Source organism: Pelodiscus sinensis, chromosome 2, assembly GCF_049634645.1.
Source record: "Pelodiscus sinensis isolate JC-2024 chromosome 2, ASM4963464v1, whole genome shotgun sequence".
NCBI classification, from domain to species: Eukaryota; Metazoa; Chordata; order Testudines; family Trionychidae; genus Pelodiscus; species Pelodiscus sinensis.
This window is the reverse complement of record NC_134712.1, coordinates 158,916,893-158,937,263: the sequence shown is the minus strand read 5'-3', so window position 1 is coordinate 158,937,263 and position 20,371 is coordinate 158,916,893. Positions and strand designations below refer to the sequence as shown.

Genomic DNA, 20,371 nt, shown 5'->3' with positions numbered 1-20,371 from the left:
ACCCTGGAAAGGTCAGAAAGACAATGCCAAAAATATTTATTCAGATATTCATGACCTCTAATTTAGAAAAATACATATTCTATTTATTGAAATATTTCTAAAAAAACCCCACCTGCTTCAAAGATAGATGTATATGAATGCCACATGATGGTGACAGATTACGTTTTTATTAATATTGAAACATTAAATATATTTAAGCAGTTTCCTTTGATAGGCTATAGAACTAGAGAGAATTACCTTGCAAGTCCATTTATACCCCCTGTAATTTAATTGTTCTGGGGCAATTGTTGTTGGTGTTTTTTTTGTTGAAAATCACAGTCACATGTTCCTGTATTTTTCTGTTTCAACTGAGATTGGAAATTATACAAATGTTGACTTAGTGTTCTATTAGTGTTTCTGGCCTAAATTATTTCCCTTGATGTCTTTGTGAATTTTTCATTATCATCTCCATATTTTTCATGGTAAAAAACTGGCAAAATTCTGCCTTGGAAGAAATCTCAAATCTCCCAACATAGTTCATTAAGCCAGAAAATGGTCAGTTTCACAACCAGTTTTGCAGTAAAAGACATTTTCCACCTGAAAGAGTCACCTTTTGCTGGAAAACAAGGATAGATATGAGATGAAATTGTAAAATATTTTCCTTTTCACAAGACTGCTAGAAAAGAGATTTTTCAGTGTAGCTCTTTTCCTGAAGTTCTTTTTATAGTCTTTTGCAAAACACTCAAAACTTTAATATTCAGAAGTCAGCACATGGCAGGCCCCTTTTAAATTCAACAAAATATGGAAACAAGAAACAGAGTCAAAGACAATACTATGAGAATGAGTAATAGGTTGAGTAATATGGTGTATTTTGGAAATGCATATTTGTTTTATTAAAGGGATCGAGTTGTGTGTATGTGTGTGAAATATATATAAATGCTTGATAGGTGGGGTGCTGGCAAGAACACAAGGAAAAATGTGATGCCCAAAAAGTCTGTTAGCCAAGTTATCCTGAACCTAATTACACTAAGCCAATAATCCTTTTATAGCATTTATACTAAAAGTTTATTAGCATGAACTTCACAATGATGTGCTGTGTCATGAGGTTTTTTTGAATTACTCCTCAATCTATAACATAATAAACTAAAAAAACATGTTTCAGATTAACATTACTCTCACAACTCAAGCTAGAACTTTACCACCAAAATCAAGGACTTGTGTTGCTGCTGAGCAGACATTGCCCTCAATTCAGAGCAGTTTGCACACACTGTAGTTCTTCTGTTTTGTCATCAAGGCTGAATTACTAAGGACTTCCATTGTCTTCAGATCAACAGGTGCAGAATGTCTCTTGGATTTGAATGCTGCAGTTATCAGTTGAGCAATCAATGGTCTTATGTTATAGCATTCATATTAAAATGCTAATTGCCATTAATGCTTCCCACTAATGCATTCAATTCAAACGTGTTCTTTTATTCATGTAAATGTGATATGGCAGACTGGTCCATTAATTTCAATAGAACACAGAGCTATACCATCCAGAGGAGTGCTTAGGCAGTAAGACAAAGCCTTGCAATCTGATTAGGTTTTGCTTGCAATGATAGCTGTCTCCATTTATGAAATTACATTGGACACTAAATACTGTATTCTGTCTGACTGCTGCCATATACCAACAGATTTAATCTATTGCTAACCCTACAGTATTTTATAGCCACAGAGGGTAATCCCTACCTCCTTTATTCATGTTTTCTCTTGGGCGGCACAATGACAAGGCACAATGCAGCACATTATACAAGTGGTAAAGAGTGGAAATATTTATACTGACTTAAAAAGGCCCCATCTGCTGTGTAGGCCGGAGTTACACCCAAACTTTCCCATACACTGAAGTCTGACAATAGAAACAGAGCTAAATTTCAATGTTCAGATCTAGAGCCAAAATTTTATAAAGTTTTGGGGGCAGAGGGTATCTCTGGCTCTGAGTTTTATTTCAAGCCCGTTCCCAACAATCATCCCTCATGCACACCTCCCCTCCTCTTCCATGTGTACCCTTAATCTAACTGGAACAGTTGCTATATTTTAGCAATAGGCCTAGTTTTACTTCAAAAGTGCTTCTCTTCTTACAGTACACTCTCTTTCCTCACTGGTTCTGTGGGTCTATGCCAGTGTTTCCTAACTAGGGTTCCGGGGAATCCTGGGGTTCTGCAGACCATCGTCAGGGGTTCTGCAAGAAATCGAGGAATAAATAAATACAAATTTTGAAATACTGGAAACAATTCTAAATATCCCTCAAAATATCGCTGGAATGTTTGTCCGGCAATTGGCAATACTGGAGTAATCCTCGTACACTACCAACTGTCTCTTTGTTTTGTTTTGGTCAGTTCATATCTAAGGTTATATTTAGTTGTATTGTGCCTGCCCTTTTGCTTCCCAGAATTCTCCATGTTTCTAGTCTTTTCTAGTATGTGATGTAGCTGTGAACATGGCCAATTTTATAAAGCAGCACCCTCTTAAGTCACGCATGTTTGCAAAACTGTGTGAAAATATGCAAAAAGTCCATGTGACTCTCCTTCTACACACCAATGTTAGATGGCTTTCAAGAGGGAAAGTTTTAACAAGGGTACTTGAGCTGTGACAGGAACTACTGCTTTCTTCAAAGATAACAAAGCCAGTTTTTCTGACTTTCTTGAAGATACAAAATGGCTGCTAAAACTAGCCTACTTAGCAGGTATTTATCAGCACTTAAACACCTTGAACACCACCATGCAGGGCCCAAAAGAAAACATTCTAACTTCCACAGACAAACTTCTTGCATTCAAGAATTAACTCAAGGTTTGGAAAAGACATCTTTCAAGTGGAAATATTGAAATGTTTCCATTCCTACTTCTGTTTCAGTCAGACAGATTATAAAGACGTCATCCCACTAATTACTAGTCATTTGGAATCACTGACAGAAAAGCTTGACCAATACTTTCCTTCTTTCTTCCAGAAATGTATGACTGGTTTAGGAACCCTTTTGTTGAATTCTCACAAAATTTACTCAGACTGAAAGAAGAAGGAGAACTGACTGAACTACAGTGCGATCAAACTTTGAAGATAAAATTCAATCAAGTGCCACTTGATGTGTTTTGGATTTCAATAAGAAGAGAGTATCCTGTGATCTCAGCAAAAGTAGTGAACATCTTACTCCAGTTTTCAACTTCTTACCTCTGCGATCAAGCTCTCTCATGTCTTACAAACATTAAAAGCAAAGAAAGAAATCATCTGCTATCTGTTGAGGAAGAACTGCGAGTGTGTTTGTCAAAAATTCGGCCAAGAATTCAACATTTGTGCAAAAAGAAACAAGCCTAAGTGGCACACTGAAAGTAAACTTTATATTGACTTTGGATGTGAACTTTATTTTGATGTTTAAGTAATCTTTATTTTGATTTGATATTAAAAAAAAAAGATTAGATAATACCAAAAAAGACAGGAAAAATGCTCCAATTTTTTTTCTTACAATGTAAGCTGACATATATAGAGTATGCCTAGACTACATCCCTCTGTCATCAGAGGGATGTAAATTAGACATATCGAAATTGCTAATGAAGTGGGGATTTAAATATCCCATGCTTCATGAGAATAAAAATGGCCGCCATTTTTTGCCGACGCGGAGATTTGCCAGCAAAAAGTGGCAATCTCGACGGGGATCGGTCGACAAGGAAAGCCTTTTCTGACCAGTCCTGTAAACCTTGTTGCACGAGGCATAAGGGATCAGTTGGAAAAGGCTTTCCTTGTCAACCAATCCCCGTCTAGACTGCCGCTTTTTGCCGGCAAATCTCCGTGTCGGCAAAAAATGGCGGCCATTTTTATTCTAATGAAGCGCAGGATATTTAAATCCCCCCTTCATTAGCAATTTTGGTATGTCTAATTTACATCCCTCTGGTGACAGAGGGATGTAGTCTAGACATACCCCTATATAACAGCTCTTTACAAATACATTTTCTTGACAATAATTTAGCAGTAATTGAATTGCGCTCCACGCTGTCAACTTTTTTTGGCCAAGCAAACGTTTTCATAGGTAGGGGTTCCTCAGGATATGAAAACTTATTTTAGGGGTTCCTCCATGGCAAAAATTTTGGAAATCACTGGTCTTTGCTTACAGATACCTCCATTGTTCAACTGTAAAGTGTGTCTTCCTTCAACTGAGGTTTTAGCTAGTCTCACCACCTTGGTCTCATCCAAGCAGTAGTTGATAGCAAAGTTTCTCAAAGCAGGTTTAATGTCCTAGCCAGGCAGCTGCCGTCTTCAAATCTCACATGCTCTCATGACCTTCCCTGGACACAGACACTCCAGACTTGCATGGCAAGTCTTTGATCTTTGGACGGCCCTGGATTATGAAAAATATGGAGGCAGCTGCCAGTCCAGCAGACTTGCTAAGACCCCAAAGTAAAATTGTGGGATATCAGCAAGATGGTGAAATATGGCACAATTTGGGAATTTACCTTAATTGAACTGAAAGATGTAAGAAGTTTGATTTCATCATTAAGTCCCACTTTTGCTCAGACTCTGATGCCTCATCTTTGACAGTTTTAGAAGTAGTGGTACTTTTTGAATCACAACTATCTGCAAAAATTATTCATTCATCCATAATAAACCTCAAAAGCAGACCCAAGAAGGAAGCCCTCATAAAATGTGACTGCTAAATCTTCTTTACATTATACCTGTGTTAACCTGAAGTCTGCAGACCTCATCCTTCTAATACTGAAATCAGCATCCAACTTCCCACTTGTCTTCAGTTGGACCATGAGTAGGACTTAAACACTATTCTAAACTCTGTACTCATGCAACCTCCCCCCATTCCCATTAATTAATAGTGATATCATGACACTGTGAAGGCACAATACTATATACAGATGTTACACATGAGGTCAACAGGATAGGACACTTGACTAAACAGCAAGTACAGATTGAACCTTTCTAGTCCAGCACCCTTGGGACCGGAGTGGTCCAGAACAAGAGAATTTGCTGGAGCAGGGGAGGTAAGGTGTCCAAACTCTCCCAGGGCACCCCTCCTGGCTGCTGCCCTGCGAGAACTCGGACCTCAGACCAGGCCAGACCTCCTCTGGCCTTACTGCCTGGTTCTGCTCCCTGCCTCCGGACCCATGTGAGGCAGCAGCTGGTCCTGGGGTTCCCTGTGCGGGACGGGGACTGGGAGCCGCAGGAGCAGCTGCCGCCACGCAGGGCTGGGGAACCCCAAAAGCAACTGGGCGGCAGTTGCTCCCAGGGTTCTCTACCTCCAGGTCACTGCATCTTCAGGCTGATGCCAACCAGACCAGCTCCACTCCCAGCCGCTCTCATCGTCTGCAGCCGGAGTTCTCTGGTCTAGCAATATCTCTGACCCTTCCAGACCACAGATGGTGCCAGACTAAGGAGTCCTGGATGAGAGTGTTTCACCCTGTATTTTTTAATTCTGAAAGTTATTTCTCAACTTTACTTATGGCTCAGAGTTCCCTCCTTTATAATGCTCTGCAGCTGCCAAAATTTTAAAAAAATATATATCCACTGCTTTCATTTCCAATTCACTCATTGACTATACAAGAATTAAAATCCCTTTTCACCAAATGATTGAAATTGTGCTTTCTGTACGTTAAGTCACAATATCACAGCACACAAAGATTAAACCAGACTTTGTGCTCAAAAATGCCAGCAAGGAGATAAGTTTCAGATTAGCCTGAATGGCAAACAGGGTTAAGTAAGATGTGAGGAGTATGTCCCTCCCAGTCTTTATCCCTCTTTTCTCTCTCTCTCCACAGTCTTCATCCCATTTTACAGTTTCAGTGGCAACAATTAACTAAAATGTCTTGAGAGCGCCAAGAATAATATGCTGTTCTGTTAATCTGTATGCATAAGTCTCACTTAATGATTTTTGTTGTTGCTTAGTCAAAAAATTGAAAACTCACTCTGCACTAGGGCTATCTGTGGGGCTCTTTGTTTGAGGATTTGAGAGGAGGCCAAGAAGCCATGTCAATAAGAATCAAACCTCTGAGGTACTTGAGAAGTTTAGCCAGGGCCCAGACTAGCATAAAGTCACTTTTCACAAGAAACCCATCTCTGTCTAAATCCAACATAATATAGGTTGTTTAGCTCAAAGGCATGATTCCCTAAAAAAAAAAAAAACTCCAGATAACCTACTGTATGTGTAAACCGGCTCTGGCAAGTTAGTGAACACAATCAGTTAAAGATGTTCAGATTTTTATCTGTCAAGCATTCTGAAAGTCTGGCTCCAGGACCCTAAGTTAAAATGTCTGTGAGAGCAATGATGTCATCCTTGTGACAGGCTTTAACTGAAGCAATGAAAGGGGCTGTTATGTTTCTCCTAGCTCAGCAGGTGTGAAGGCAACACAAAGGACATTCACAGAGGAATTCCCTTACATGAAACTTAATCAGACCTCATTCTGAATGTTGCACATCACTGCTTCTACTGCCAGAGAAATGAATGGTGAACAAATGCTGATTCATTATATTTTGCTAAGACTCCTGAGGGAAAAATACATAAATCTGAAAAGTCATCAATTCTTACTGTTTTTCTTTAGTCTCAATTTCATTTTCACTTTTCTTTCTCTGTCTGTTTTGTTTTCTACTTCATTTGCTGTCTCTTCAGTAAGGCCCTTTACTCCAATTTGTTTAAAGTTCATTTATTAAGTCTGGCTGCCAGCAGTGTATTTTTCCTTTCAATTTCCTCCAACTGAATGTAATGGAGCAAAACTCTGATTAAAAGTAGCTATGGGCCTGAAGTCACAAAGTTTGGATTTAGATCTAAACTCCCCCAAAATTTGTGACTCTTTCAATGTGGGGCATAAGATTAGTCTCTAATTAAAAGCTACTACTGTGCACAAAATGGATGCTAATTTCCAGATCTCCTTGCTTTGCTAAATTAAACTAGAATACTAAAATTTTGGATGTAAAAATGCTTTCATGCAAACTAATATTTAAATGGAACAAGATCCAGTTAAATGCCATTTTATTCAGAGTTATAAAATTGTCGTTTTTGATGATGCGGTACTTAGAAAAGGAAAAACCCTTGACACTGAAAATAAACCTTAGGATGCTTATTTTTTATTGACATTGTAACTTAAATAGATGAATATTCCAGTTTTAAATTTCCAGGACAACCATTATTCAGCATAGAAATTGACTCGATATATGTTCAAAGCAAATTGCTTACAGTTGTCAGTGACTTGAAAAAATGTATCACTTTGAAAAATGTAGCTGCTGTTAGAAAAGAAAGTTAGATCATGTGGGGGTCATAGAACAAAACACTGAAATGAACAAAAAAACCTATGGTATTTATATTAATGAAACCGTTACAATAGGATTTTAATTATAACCTCCTGTTCTCACATTCTCAAAACTTTGTAAAACTTCTTGCTGTATGAAATTTTATTATGCTTTGTAGTTTCAGGCCGGATATTTTTTTTTCTTTTTTTAGTTTGAGCAAAATTCTTTATTTCTTCAAATTGCTTTAAAAAATGCAGAGAAAAAGGTCAAGACACAAATCAAAAACTTTGTCTCATGAAAGTAAATGTTAATATGTGCCCAGGAATAGTATATTTTACAGATCACTCTTGATTTAGTTGGGGCTGGTCCTGCTTTGGGCAGCAGGTTGGACTCGATGACCTCCTGAGGTTTCTTCCAACCCTATGATTCTAGGATATGAACTGCTTCAGCCACCAGTAACAGATTCTTGGTTCTTTAACTCAAGCTGCAGCAGTTCATGAGTTTAGCTCTAGAGGTCATCACTTTAATCCCTGATCTCTTGGGCAGGATGGAAGGTACTTTTTCAATCACATATATACAAAGTGCAAAAATATCTGGACTTTTCAGTTTGAATCTTCCTGGGAAACCACAGCCTCATAAACCTTCTCATTGTTTGCCATACAAACTGAAGGGGAGAGACAAACATTTATAACTTAGAGTACCTTTTGATAGCTTTTATACAAATACTGAATATACTTAGGTTCAGGGATGAATTAAGATTATCTGAGGCCTGGGGACCACTGGTTTGTTTTGCTTAATATTTCTGTTAGTATTCTGGTTTTGTTAATATTTCTGTCCCATCTCCAATCTATGACCATTGGATAAAGAAGGAACTTAGCTTGAAGGCTCTGACTTAATTTTTGTAGATGCATGATTTTGGAGTGTTATGGGCAATTTTCTTTTTCTTTTCTTTTTCTTTTTCTTTTTCTTTTTATTTAAAATATTTGTACCCCACCCCTCTATTTAAAATTTTCAAGGTGGCTTAAACTTTTTTTAAAAGCACAATAAATAAATGTATATAAAGTGAAATACAAGACCCCAAAGGGGGAGACATAATACTTTCTAAAACACCTCAAGAGAAGGGACACACACACCCCCAAACACCAATAAAAAGCACAGGTAAAAAGGGTGGCCTTGGCCTGGCACTGAAAAAATGCCAATATTGGCTCCAGGTGAATGTCCCAGGGGAGAGAATTCCATAGCCTAGGGAGCAAAGGCTGAGAAGGCCCTGCTCCGCATAGACATCAACCTTATCTCCATACATGAAGGAACATGGAACAGAGCCTCCCCAGCTGACCTCAATCCCCGGGCAGGTTCATATAGGAGGAGACAGTCCTTCAAATACCCTTCCAGTCATAACCAAGACCTTGAATTGTGCCTGGAAACATACCGGATGCCAGTGTAGCTGCCAGAGCACCAGCATAATGTGCTCCATATAATGAGTATTATTTAAAACTCGAGCAGCCATATTCTGGAGCAGTTGAAGCTTCTGAAGACTCTTCACATACTGTGTATTACAATAATCCACTCAGGATGTAACAAGAGCATGAATCACTGTCGCCAAGTTGTTCTTATTCAGGAAGGGTCCTATTTTTTTTCCATCCATGTTCAGAATAAATGTTCTTCTATGCACCGAGGCATGTGCAGATGTTCACCACCAGTAGAAACTCATGCTGCTGGCTGTGGGCGCTCTGCTAATCAACTGGGTGGTATATGAATCTCTCAGCTTACAAGGAACACTAGCTATGAGCACTATTCAGATTTTCCAGAAGCCCATGTGGTCACAGGGATCAAAGCAAAGTCAGAGCAAACTAATCACAATGGAGAACCAGAGATTTATTTTGTAAAGGAAAATCCAGCTGCAGTTTTCTACTATAAGGCTATGTCTACACTGCACGCTTCTTGCACAAGGACTATTTTATGCAAGAGTTCTTGCGCAAAAATACTTGTGCAAGACAGCATCCACACTGGTCACAGCGCATCGTAAAAGCCATGCGCTTTTGCATAAGAGAGTGTCCATGCTGGCGGGACGCTCTTGTGTAAAAACTTCAGCCCGGAACTACTTTGCCAAGGGCAAAAGGGCACCAGGACTTTCTGGGGTGGGGGCTGGAGCTCCTTTGAGACACGTGCTTAAAGGGATCTCCCTGGTCAGCCGTTTCTCTCCTGCTGCGTGCTTTGGGACCTCTTGTAGGGACTGACAGCCATAGCAGTTCTAGTTGTGGTTGCCCTCTGCCTTTTTGGACACCACTGCCTTGTGCCTTTTAGTGCCTTTGGCTGATTTTGTTTTCTCAGCTTGTTTCTTGTGCCATGGAGCCAGGGGTGGCCTTGTGCCTGCTCTGGCCCCTTCCGGCCATTTTGGATGCCTGCAGCTGCTGCTCTAGGCTGCTGCACTCCTCCTCCAGGACCTGGAGGCACAGGTTGCTCTGAACTCCCTCACCAGGGAGTCCATGGAGTCCCTGTGCCATCCCCACCCCAGGATGGAGAGGCCCTTGTGGAGACTGGACACCAGCACCGACTGGTGGGACTGGCTGGTCCTGGTGCAATGGAGTGACCAGCAATGGCTCCGGAACTTTTGCAAGCAAAAGCAGACGTTCCTGGAGCTGTGTGCCTGGCTTGCCCCTGTGCTCCAGAGAACCACCTACTGGCTGCGGCCACCCAGCCTCTTTGGACACCACAGCTTCTGCCCTAGTGCTTTTTGTGCCTTTGGCGTTCTCACTGCTGTGCCATCTTGGAGTGCCTGCAGCTGCTGCGCTACTCCTGCAGGAGCTCGACACTGAGCTTGATCTGGACTCCCTCTCCATGGATGCGGTGGCATCCCTGCGGCATGCTCACCCGACGGTGGAGAGGCGATATTGGAGACTGGACACCAGTACCGACCGGTGGGACTGGCTGGTCCCGGAGCAATGGGGTGACCAGCAGTGGCTCTGGAACTTCAGAATGAGAAAGCAGATGTTCCTGGAGCTGCATACCTGGCTCACCCCTGTGCTCCGGAGATGTACCACCTGGCTGCGGGCCCCCATCTTGGTCAACAAGAGGGTCGCCATCACCCTCTGGAAGCTGGCCACCCCAGACAGATACTACTTGGTGGCACACCAGTTCAGGGTGGGCAGGTCCACAGTCGGTGCTGGCATGATGCACGTAATCCCTTGGGGGGAACTGCAGTCCCTGCCTGGGGGAAGGGAAGACTCCAGGCTGGAGGGATGGGGGGAGTAGGGGAAGCCCAATCACCTAGGGATTTGTGCCATCCCTCCCTCACACAGGCCTGCTGGTATGGGGGGGGGGATGTGGGCGAGGGGGCCCTGGTGTGTTTGGGGACAGAGGGCATCAGAGGGCATCACAAGGGGGCGGGCACCTACCCTTCCTCATTCGGTGCATTCCCTGTGTTTCTGTGCCCCCCTCTGCAAGTTTTCCATGCCATCAATGGCATCCTGCTCCAGAGAGTCATCTGCCTTCAGGACATGGATGCAGCGGTGGCTGGCTTCGCTGCTCTGGGGTTCCCCAACTGTGGGGGAGCCATGGATGCGACCCACATCCCCATCTGTGCTCCGGAACATCGAGTGGCCCATTTTATTAACCGGAAGGGGTACTTCTCTGTGGTGCTCCGAGCCCTCATGGATCACTGTGGCTGCTTCACAGACACTGGGTGGTCCGGCAAGGGACATGACGCCTGCGTCCTTCAGAACTCCAGCCTACATCGCAGGTTGGAGGCGGCACTTTCTTTCCCCAGCGGGAATTTACACTTGGGGACATCCACATGCCTCTCTGCATTGTGGGGGAGGTGGCCTACCCCCTCATGCCGTGGCTGATGCAGCCCTACACAGGATGGATGGACCCCGGCCGGGCATGTTTCAATGACCACCTGAACCGGGCCCACAACTAGGTCGAGTTCACCTTTGGCCAGCTGAAGGCGCACTTCCGTTGCCTGCTCACCCGTCTCGAGATGGGTGAGGAGAACATTCCTGAAGTTGCGGCAGCCTGTCGCTTGTGGAGTGGAAGGGGGAGGCCTATCTCCCGGCATGGGTGGCAGCTGAGGGCTGGGAATTTGAGCAGCCCCACACAGCCACCATCCGCCAGGCAGACCACAATGGGGTGTGCATCCAGGAGGACCTGAAGGACATGTTCTCCCAGACCCCACAGTAGGGTCGCTTCTGTCTCCCATCTATACCTCCCTCCCCTCCCTTCCCAATAAAAAAAACGTTTTGTTTTTAAAACAATAGAAAACTTTTATTTGTATGTACAATAGAGAAGAAGGGTGGGAAGTGGGAGGGGCCCACTGGGAGGGGGAACTATTGCTGGGAGGGGCGTCTCCTGCCAGTGTCTCCGCGGGTGTCGAGGCCTCACTGGCCTTCAGGCCGGGTTGGGGCAGGCAGCACGGGGAGGTGGGCAGAACAGGGTGCAGCAGGTGGGGGCATGGCAGCGGCTGAAGGGGTGGCTGGAGGGGTGACGGAAGGGGGCATGGGCATGGCAGGGAGGGCAAGAGGATGTGCTAAGGCCATGCCATAGTGCACAGCATGATCGATGTGTGACGTCAGGGTAGTAATGACGTCGCACATGTGGTCTGCCACCACTCCAGGTCAGCTTCAATTTTCCTGTTGAGTGAAGCCTGGATTCTTTCGATGGCTTGAATGTACCACCACAGGAGCTGGTCTCGCTGCCTGGCCTGCTGCACTGGGGCCTGGGAGGTTGGGGCTGCCGCTGCCACAGAGCTGGAGGGTCCCTCGCTCCTGGGTGGTCCTGCTACAGAGAACAGAGAGAATGATGAGGCTGTTAGGCAGCCCTGCCCACACTGTCCCTGCGCCCCCTGCCCTCCGTCCTGAGCCCAGGTGACACCACACAACTGTGGTTTGGGCCTAGTTGGTCCCCTGTTCATATGTTTGCATACAGGATTCCCCCTGCAGTAAAGTGATCCTCCATAGATTGTAACCTTTAGGAGACATCACTGTGACTGAAGACTCCTTGTCTGTGTCCTGGCCACTTGGCATGTGTTGTGTCAACCTGTGGAACTCCTTGCCAGGGGAGGCTGTGAAGATTTAGGACTATAACAGAGTTTAAAGAGGAGCTAGATAAATTAATGGAGGTGAGGTCCATAAAAGGCTGTTAGCTAAAGGGTAAGGAATGGTGTCCCTGGCCCCTGTTTGTCAAAGGCCGGAGATAGATGGCAGGAGACAAATCACTTGATCTTTGGTCCACCCCCTCTGGGGCACCTGGCACTGGCTCCTGTTTGCAGAGAGGATAGTGGGATGGATGGACCTTGAGTCTGACCCAGTCTGGCCATTCTTCTGTTCTTCTGTTATGTGTGTTTGCATTGCACTGTGCACACTCCCTCACAAGGGTAGAGCACATGGCTTCGACTGTTGTCACTGAGTGTGAGCCACACACCAGTGACGCTGTAGTCCTGTTTGTGTACACATCCCCACATTGCATGGGAGCAAGTGTGGCGGACAAGGTCTGGGTTCTTGGACCCCTGTCAATTGATGTCCTCGGAGACAGAGCCAGGGCGAACCATCCTTGCAACAAAACTCAAGTGGCCATAGGCCCAGGCTGGCCGCTTCCCTGCTCCCCCTCCCGCTAGCCCTCAGACAAGTAGTCCAGGGAAGTGTGTGGCTGCAGTGAGGGGCTTGCCTCAGGGGCAGCCTAGGGGCCGGGAGCAGCTGAGGGCTCTGTGGGGGCCGTGCTCACAGGGCTGGTTTGCTGCGGTTTTCCCAGGAGCAGCTGCTGTATCACATGGGCAGGCATGGCTGCATGCTTTCTGTGTGCGGGACCCTTCGGGAGGTGTGGGGTCTGGCCTGAGCTTTTGCAGCCTTGGCTGCTTCAAGTCGGCATACCCCTCCCCCCCCCAGTCAGGACGTGTGTGAGCAGCAGGGTCCCAGGCATGCCCTGAAGCTGCCTGCTGTGTCCACATGCCACACAGTCAGGCTGCACAAGGTTGCACATGCTGTGTACTGTTACACAGCGTGCAGCTCAAAGTGCCTGAATGATGCTCCCTCTCCCTCCCCTCTAGGTCCTTGCGAGTGAGACGCATAACACTCACCGGAGGATCCTTCACTGGCCTCGGATGAAGCCCAGGAGATGTCTTGCCTTCTCAGCACTGGCTCAAGGTGGAGGGTGACGGTGTTGCTCTGGTCATCTTCATCCTCCTCCAACCCAGACCCGATGGGCAGCTCACCCTCCTCTTCTGGCTTGGTGACTGAGGGGTGCAGGCCGGTGTCAACAGGCACCAAGGGCCCTTCCACGGCCATGTTCTCCAGGATGGCATGGAGGCGGTCATAGTGGGGGCAGGTGTCGGCTCCTGCCCCCTGACACTCGGTGGCCTGGAGATAGCCCAGGTGCAGCTCCTTCACCTTAGCCTGGACCTGTTCAAGGGTCCGGGCCAGATGTCCCTGCTGGGAGAGTGCCTGGGCCATATGGCTAAAAATGTCCACATTGCGGTGACAGGCATAGGGGTTGTAGAGGGCTTCCTCCTCAGCCCACAGGTCGAGAAGGGCCTCGACCTCTGCCTGGGACCAGCAAGAGGTATGGCGCTATGTGCCCCTCCGGGTCTCCTGGGAGCCCTGAGGTGGCTGCTGGGAGGAAGGTGGAGGCTCTCAGTGTCCCCCTGGAGCAGACATCTCTGGGGGGCTCCTGGGTGCAGCAGGGCAGAGCCGCATGGTGGAGCTGCTGGCTGAGCTGCTGCTGCCATGCAGCATCTGCAGGCTGCATGTGCCTTTAAGGGGCGTCTGGTAACCAGGAAGTAAGGAGCTGTGAGTGCAGGTACGGAGCATCCAAGCATCCACTTGACTTTTTTCCTGGGAGGCCAGTTCTTGCGCAAAAACTCTTGGCTGCCTGGCTACACTGGCCTCTTGTGCAAGAACACTTGTGCAAGAAGGCTTCTTCCTGATGGAGTGTCAGAGCTCTCGTGCAAGAAGCCCTGTTTTCCAACGCTATACTGTAAATTTACTTGCACAGGAACGTGTGTGCAGTATAGACATCCTGCAAGTTTTTGCACAAGAACAGCTGTTCTTGCACAAGAAGTGTGCAATGTAGACACAGTCCTAGTGTTCAAAAACCAGACACCACTCACCTTTGAACAGGTGAGATGCATATCCTATACAGTAAAGGTGTGTCCCTAGTTCATTCCACAAATACACTGGGCTCTATTAAAATCCTCAGGTTTAATTCAGGGCCCAGTTTAGCTTTAGGACACACTCTTTATGGCACTCTTGTTATTTCCAGTAGGAAACACAGCACATTCCAAAATAAAAGTAACCAGTATGAATAGTAAAATGTCATACGAGCTTATGTCATGCACAAAGAGTAATAGCTGGGTGTTTTCAACCACTAAAAAGATGCAAACCAGAAATAAAAGGTGCACATCTGTACAAAAAGCAACCAGCCCAGATGTTGGGGAGTTAACAGACATGCACTGAAACTGTTAGTAAATTAGCATTTGAACTATATTGTATGAACTATAAACATGAACTATGGCATATATTATTTGGCATGTTTTAGTTTTGGAAGGATCCTCCACTACTGTTAGAAATACTATGTAATGAGGTGAGTTGTACACACACAAATGGCGACATTTAGTATTAGACTGACATTTTTATGTGAAGTATTCACATACTTGTACACACACACACACACACACACACATTATTAATATTATGTATTACTCATACACCCACATATACATTAATTCCTACAATTAAAACTCTGATCTGAAAGAGGAAATATTTCAAGTGTTCACAGCAATGATACAAGAACACATATGAAATATAATTTCCCCAAAAGAAAATGAAAAGTGAATAATGTTTGACCGAATGCAATTATGTAGATTGGAATTCAGTCACCATACTAAAGCAAGATGTTAACTCTCACAAACAGCGCTACTCTATTTTAATAATTAACAGTAGTTAAGAACTTGCTTTTAAATCTCTTCTGAAAGGCAACACTTCTAGTAGCACTCTGCCCCTTATGCTAGTTCAGACATGATTCAGAGGGAAGGGTACCATCCATTGAATCACCAGACTCGCTTTCCGGTACAAGTTCAGTTCTGATTGGTGGCCTCCCATACAACTGCTAACTTTGCCAAGTCAGAGAGACGTGACATATTCACAATCCACCATTGAACGGACACAGATGATTCACAATCCATCATTCATGCCCTCTGTCCCTACTCACACTATGATGTCAGTATCTATACTTGTTTATTGTTCTTAGCAGAGTGAGATAGCCAAGATACATTTCCTGTAAGCCTCTGCTGACAAGGAAGCATTTCCCTCTCTAGCAAAGAAAAGATGCTTACGCCACCAAAACCAGAAACATTTAAAATAGGGGCAGCTGCGTGCAGGATGTCAGAAATGCTATAACAATTCAGAGGGGAAACCCCCACAAAAGGGGCACTGATATGAGTAGCAACAGTAACAAGGAAGAATAACGGAAGAAACTGTGATCACAATTCCTCTTGTGCACATCGGAAGTGTCAGCATGAAATTCTCAGTTGGACCAACTCTCACAGTAACCACCTTCTTGATACTTCAGTGAGGAGGAACGGTAATGGGACAAAAGAAACAAATTATTCTTTCAACCCTACTCATCTAATTCTATTGCTCACAATTTTCTACTTCCAAACCAGTACAGAAAACTGTGGAGGAATATAGAAGTTCTGACTGAGGGTCAAGGTTTAGCTGCCAAGGCAAACCCTGAACCCAAAAAAATGATATTAGCATGCATTGTGCCACACTAGAAAGACCATCACATAACACCACAACCAAATGGTTACAAAAGAAGAGGAAAGCCCACATGTGAAGTGTAAAGTATGACAGGGAGCAGAGCACTATGAGTTTTTATACTTAGATAGGCTTTGATGATTGACATTATGTGTTTATATAAAATATAAAATTATATAATACAGGATAGTGAGAATATGAAGATGATATTGGCATGATTTTGGGATGGCAGGCTTAGTGATGAGTGGTAAGGCACAAATGAGTTATACAAATCATCCCACACAAATCTCAGGTATTCTCTATATAATAGAAATACTACAAAATAATTTTTAATTTTTTTTATTATTTTCATTGTAATACTGTAGGCTGAATCCCTCTACCTATGGAACCATGTGGTCTAGTTACCCCAAGTCCAACTCTACAAGGCCCTGGTTCTACTAACTCCATCATCTGAATATTGTGGTTCACTTCTAGAAGTATACGACAACAGCTTCTGACTTAAAAGTCAATTTTCCCAGGGTCTTCTAATTTCAGAAACAAGTGCATAAGCAAAAGGAAAAATGAGACTTTCCATTCCCAAATGGAGAAAAATCTTCCTCCTTTCTCGATTACAAAGGACATGAAATAGAAGACTTTACATTAATTATTTTTTTTTCCATAATGAGAAATGGACTCAATAGTACTGGTTGACTCTTATTCCTCAGAGGCGTTGAGCAGGTATCATTTTTTTCAAAGGAGAATTCCATGTTTGAGGAAGAAAAAACAGGTTTCTGGGGCACTGCATTTTAAAAAAATAGAAATAAACCTCGCCATTCGTGGTGGATATGGTCCTGCATCTATCATGAATAGCAAAATTCACAAATACTGGGAGCCACAGTTCCTGACCCCTGTGGTGAGCTCCCTGCAGCTCCCAAACTCATGACTGGAGCTGGGAGCTTCAGGGAACTCACCACAGCTGCCAAGAGCCATGGGAAATTCACTGCAACTCACCACAGTAGCCAGGAGTTGCAGGGAACACCGCAACTCTCCTCCCCCTAAGCCAGGCCAGGAGACTTGTGTATACCGGAACTATGAGAAAAGCAATTCCACAAATCACGAGGGCCTCCTGCATTATTTGTTAATAGGTATTCAGAAGCTTAGAATTTTAGTGTATGATATGGATAAAGTTATTGATAGTCAGTGTACATGTAAAATCTGGATCAGAAAATGAGAGATAGTGGCATTTGCCAATTTTATGTTTTAATCATTATTATTACAGGCAGTCCTCTGGATTTAAGACAGTTAGTTCCTTACAACTGTGTGGCAAGTCAGAACACTCTCACTTAGAGCAACAACCTACTCCTCTGCAGGACCAAGTGTAGTAAACTCGAAATCTACAGTCATAGGTTGAATCAGAGTATCAATCTAGAAGCATCGTAAGTTCTACTCAACGAAAACCAAAACATCGTAACTCCAAGGACTACTTGTATTTTGAAAGGTGCAAACTTATAAACTAAAGCTTTCACAACAAAGATGTAGTTTTGGGGAAATCAATAGTGTGTTTAGATCTTTTCCTTCAAGTTTAAATTGACTGCTAGTTTTGGAAAGTACTTAGCAAAATGTTTGGCTTACCTCTGATTTCTTTTCCTTCTGATTCATTATTAGTTCCCAATGTTACAAATGTGACAAGGCAATGGATAAAACTGTTCCTTTACTTCTCTCTCTTCCTGTTACAAATCAGGAACATTGATGCCCTGGAAAATACATTGTGGAAAATCAGTGAGTCAAGAACAGTGAAATCAATCACAGCAGTCACTCACTGTGGTTTAAAGATTAAAATCTTTACAACATGATAATGGCAACAAAGTGTAACTGTTAGCCCTTACAAGAAGGAAACATTTTGTGTCACTAAATTAGCATATCAGTAAGTGTCCATTAAGCAGTGTCATCTAACAGAGCTAGAGGCCCCCAAAGCCAGAATTTCTCTTAGACTAGGCCACTCCTACAATGTAATGGACAGATTGAATACAATTTAACAAGGTATGGTAAGTATGTGTCTAATCCATATATTCCACTATGGATAACATTCTCACAATAGCTATGCTCATAATATTTCAGTGACAAGGAATGGTAATAGGAGAAAAGTACTACAGATAAGGGGTTGAGAGAAAAAATTGCAAGATAGAATGTTTAACTCAGTTTACCTAAAATAAACGTGTTTCTAAACTCAAGCTGTTCTTATCTCTGATGACCCTTAACTACAGCTTCCCTTCACCATCCCAAAACCAGGATAACTGAAACTCAGCACTATAAACTTAAATGCACATGCATAATTTATATATCTTCTAATACGTGGTGGGCAAGATATGTCTTGAGGGCTGGATCTGGCCTGCCAAGCTATCGGATCCAACCCATAGACACCCTGCACTCAGCTGCACCTATTTTAAATGCAAGGCCAGATCCAGCCCTCAAAACATATCTTTTTGCTCTGGAGGGAAGAGGAGGCTTTGTATGATCTCCCGGCTTCCAACCCAAGCTGAGAAATTGGCCTGGGGGATGGGGACGGCACGAGCCTCTTTCTTGTCTCGGAACTGAGAGCCACATGGAGGGAACAACCTGCATTTTCAAGAGGTCTTGGGCTGCAACAGGCAGGGAGCCCAGCCTACACTGGGAGTGCTTCCAACCCTATGCACTCCTTTGCCCCAGGTCATAACTCTCTCCCAGACCCTTTGCCCTCTCCTATACCCCTCCCCAAAGCCAGAAATCTCTCCTGAACCCATACCTCTTCCCTGACCCTACACTCCAACCCCCTACTTCACTCAAATGCCCTCTCAGACCTCAAACCATGTCCTGCACCCCAGTACCTTACCCTGTGTTCCCTTCTGCACCCACCCTCCATCCTAGACTCCGCACCTCCTCCACAGAAAAATGCAGCCATTGACCACTTTCCAAAATCATGGCGTGGCCCCCCCACCAAAAATTATTGCCCACACCAATTCTAATATACCAGCAGCACACAGTGACAGCTTAAGCTCAGGAAACCTACATATCATCCTTATAAAGCAGCTTTTTATTTGCTTTTAACTCTGCCAAACTTCCACTGTTCAAACAGACATTTTCCAAGACAGACCTCTATTTGAGGGTGAACATTCGCACGTACAAGATTTGATGAGTGGAGTCCAGAAAGGAAGTAGTTACACAGTAGTCAAGTTGAAATACGAGCAAGACAGGGAACAAGTGTTTTTGGTGGAACTGAAGAAAAATAGTTTAGAAATATTGTAAAGGAAATATAGTGATTGCCTGGTTGTGAGGAGAATGGAAGTGAGAGATGTTAAACACAAGCAAGTGGTGGGTTTTAGGGTGATTGAAAAAAGGGAGAGGATAATGTTTCAGAGGGTAAATAACAATTGTCAATTTTCACCAATTTTGAATTGGTGATGGACCATCCAAGGTGAAATAGGAGGGAGAAAATGAACTCAAAAAGACACTGATTTCAATTTCCTGGAGAGGGCCAAAACTTTGCAGAAGTTTGGGGAATACTGCAGTAGATTTAGGTTACAAGAGCAGAGATGAAATTGCTGTTTTACCCAGGCTCAATTTATCCATTAGGCATGGTAGGCCTAGGACCTATGAAAAATTATAGGGGCTAAAAAAATTTATAATTGACTCAAAAATAAGAAAAGAAAACTGCTAAATCTCACTTAACTTGCTATGTTGTATTAGTATACATGCACAAATTATGAAGGTCAATTAAATGCAGATGCATTAAATCTTTAGTCAACAAACAACATACAGGTATAACACAATATTTACTTTGCAACTCTTTTTGTTAGCAAAATCAGAGATTACATTAAAGGTAATTTTTTCAAAAGCTCACGCTCAATTAGCACAAGGGAAAATGATCGTTTCTGTCTCATGGTAGACCGAAGACAGTTCTTTATATGTTTTAACTTTGAAAAAGAGTGTTCCTCTTCACACTTTGTTCCAAAGATGGCAAGATACATTTTGAAAACAGTGGTGAAATTTGGAAAACTTGTCACCAACTTGTCTGTTATTTGTGACTACAGGAGCTGGTTTTGGCTGAAGTTTCATTGAGAAACCTAGCACTCTCCAGCCTGCTGGGATGGGAGAGGAGGACAGGGTGAGCAGATTGCATGGGGTAGGTAGGTGGGGGAAAAAAGGGTGGATGCTGGCATCTGTGTGGTGAGGTAGGGGGAGTTTGTTGGGTGCTCTGACTCACTCCAGTCTGGAGCAGGGGGGGGGGGGAAACAGGCTGCATGAGAGGGGTTACACTGATATGCCGGGGTAAGGAGGCATGTGGCTATATGGGAGATGGGGATGCTGCTGTGGAAACTTCATTGTCTCATTAATGTATCAGAGGGAGCTTAGTCAAATATAACTTCCCTTTCCTT

At 43.9% G+C, this 20,371-nt stretch overlaps 1 long non-coding RNA gene across 1 annotated transcript in view; it reads right to left on the bottom strand.

Moving 5' to 3' along the window:
* Positions 1 to 896: 896 nt before the first annotated feature.
* The window catches only part of LOC142827252 (uncharacterized), a 108,123-nt gene continuing 88,648 nt past the window's right edge, over positions 897 to 20,371 (bottom strand). Inside the window, exons 2-3 of the long non-coding RNA XR_012901852.1 lie at positions 17,592 to 17,713; positions 897 to 2,197 (exon numbers count right to left, since the gene is read on the bottom strand). This is a non-coding gene — a long non-coding RNA (uncharacterized LOC142827252). The remainder of the gene's footprint in view (positions 2,198 to 17,591; positions 17,714 to 20,371) is intronic.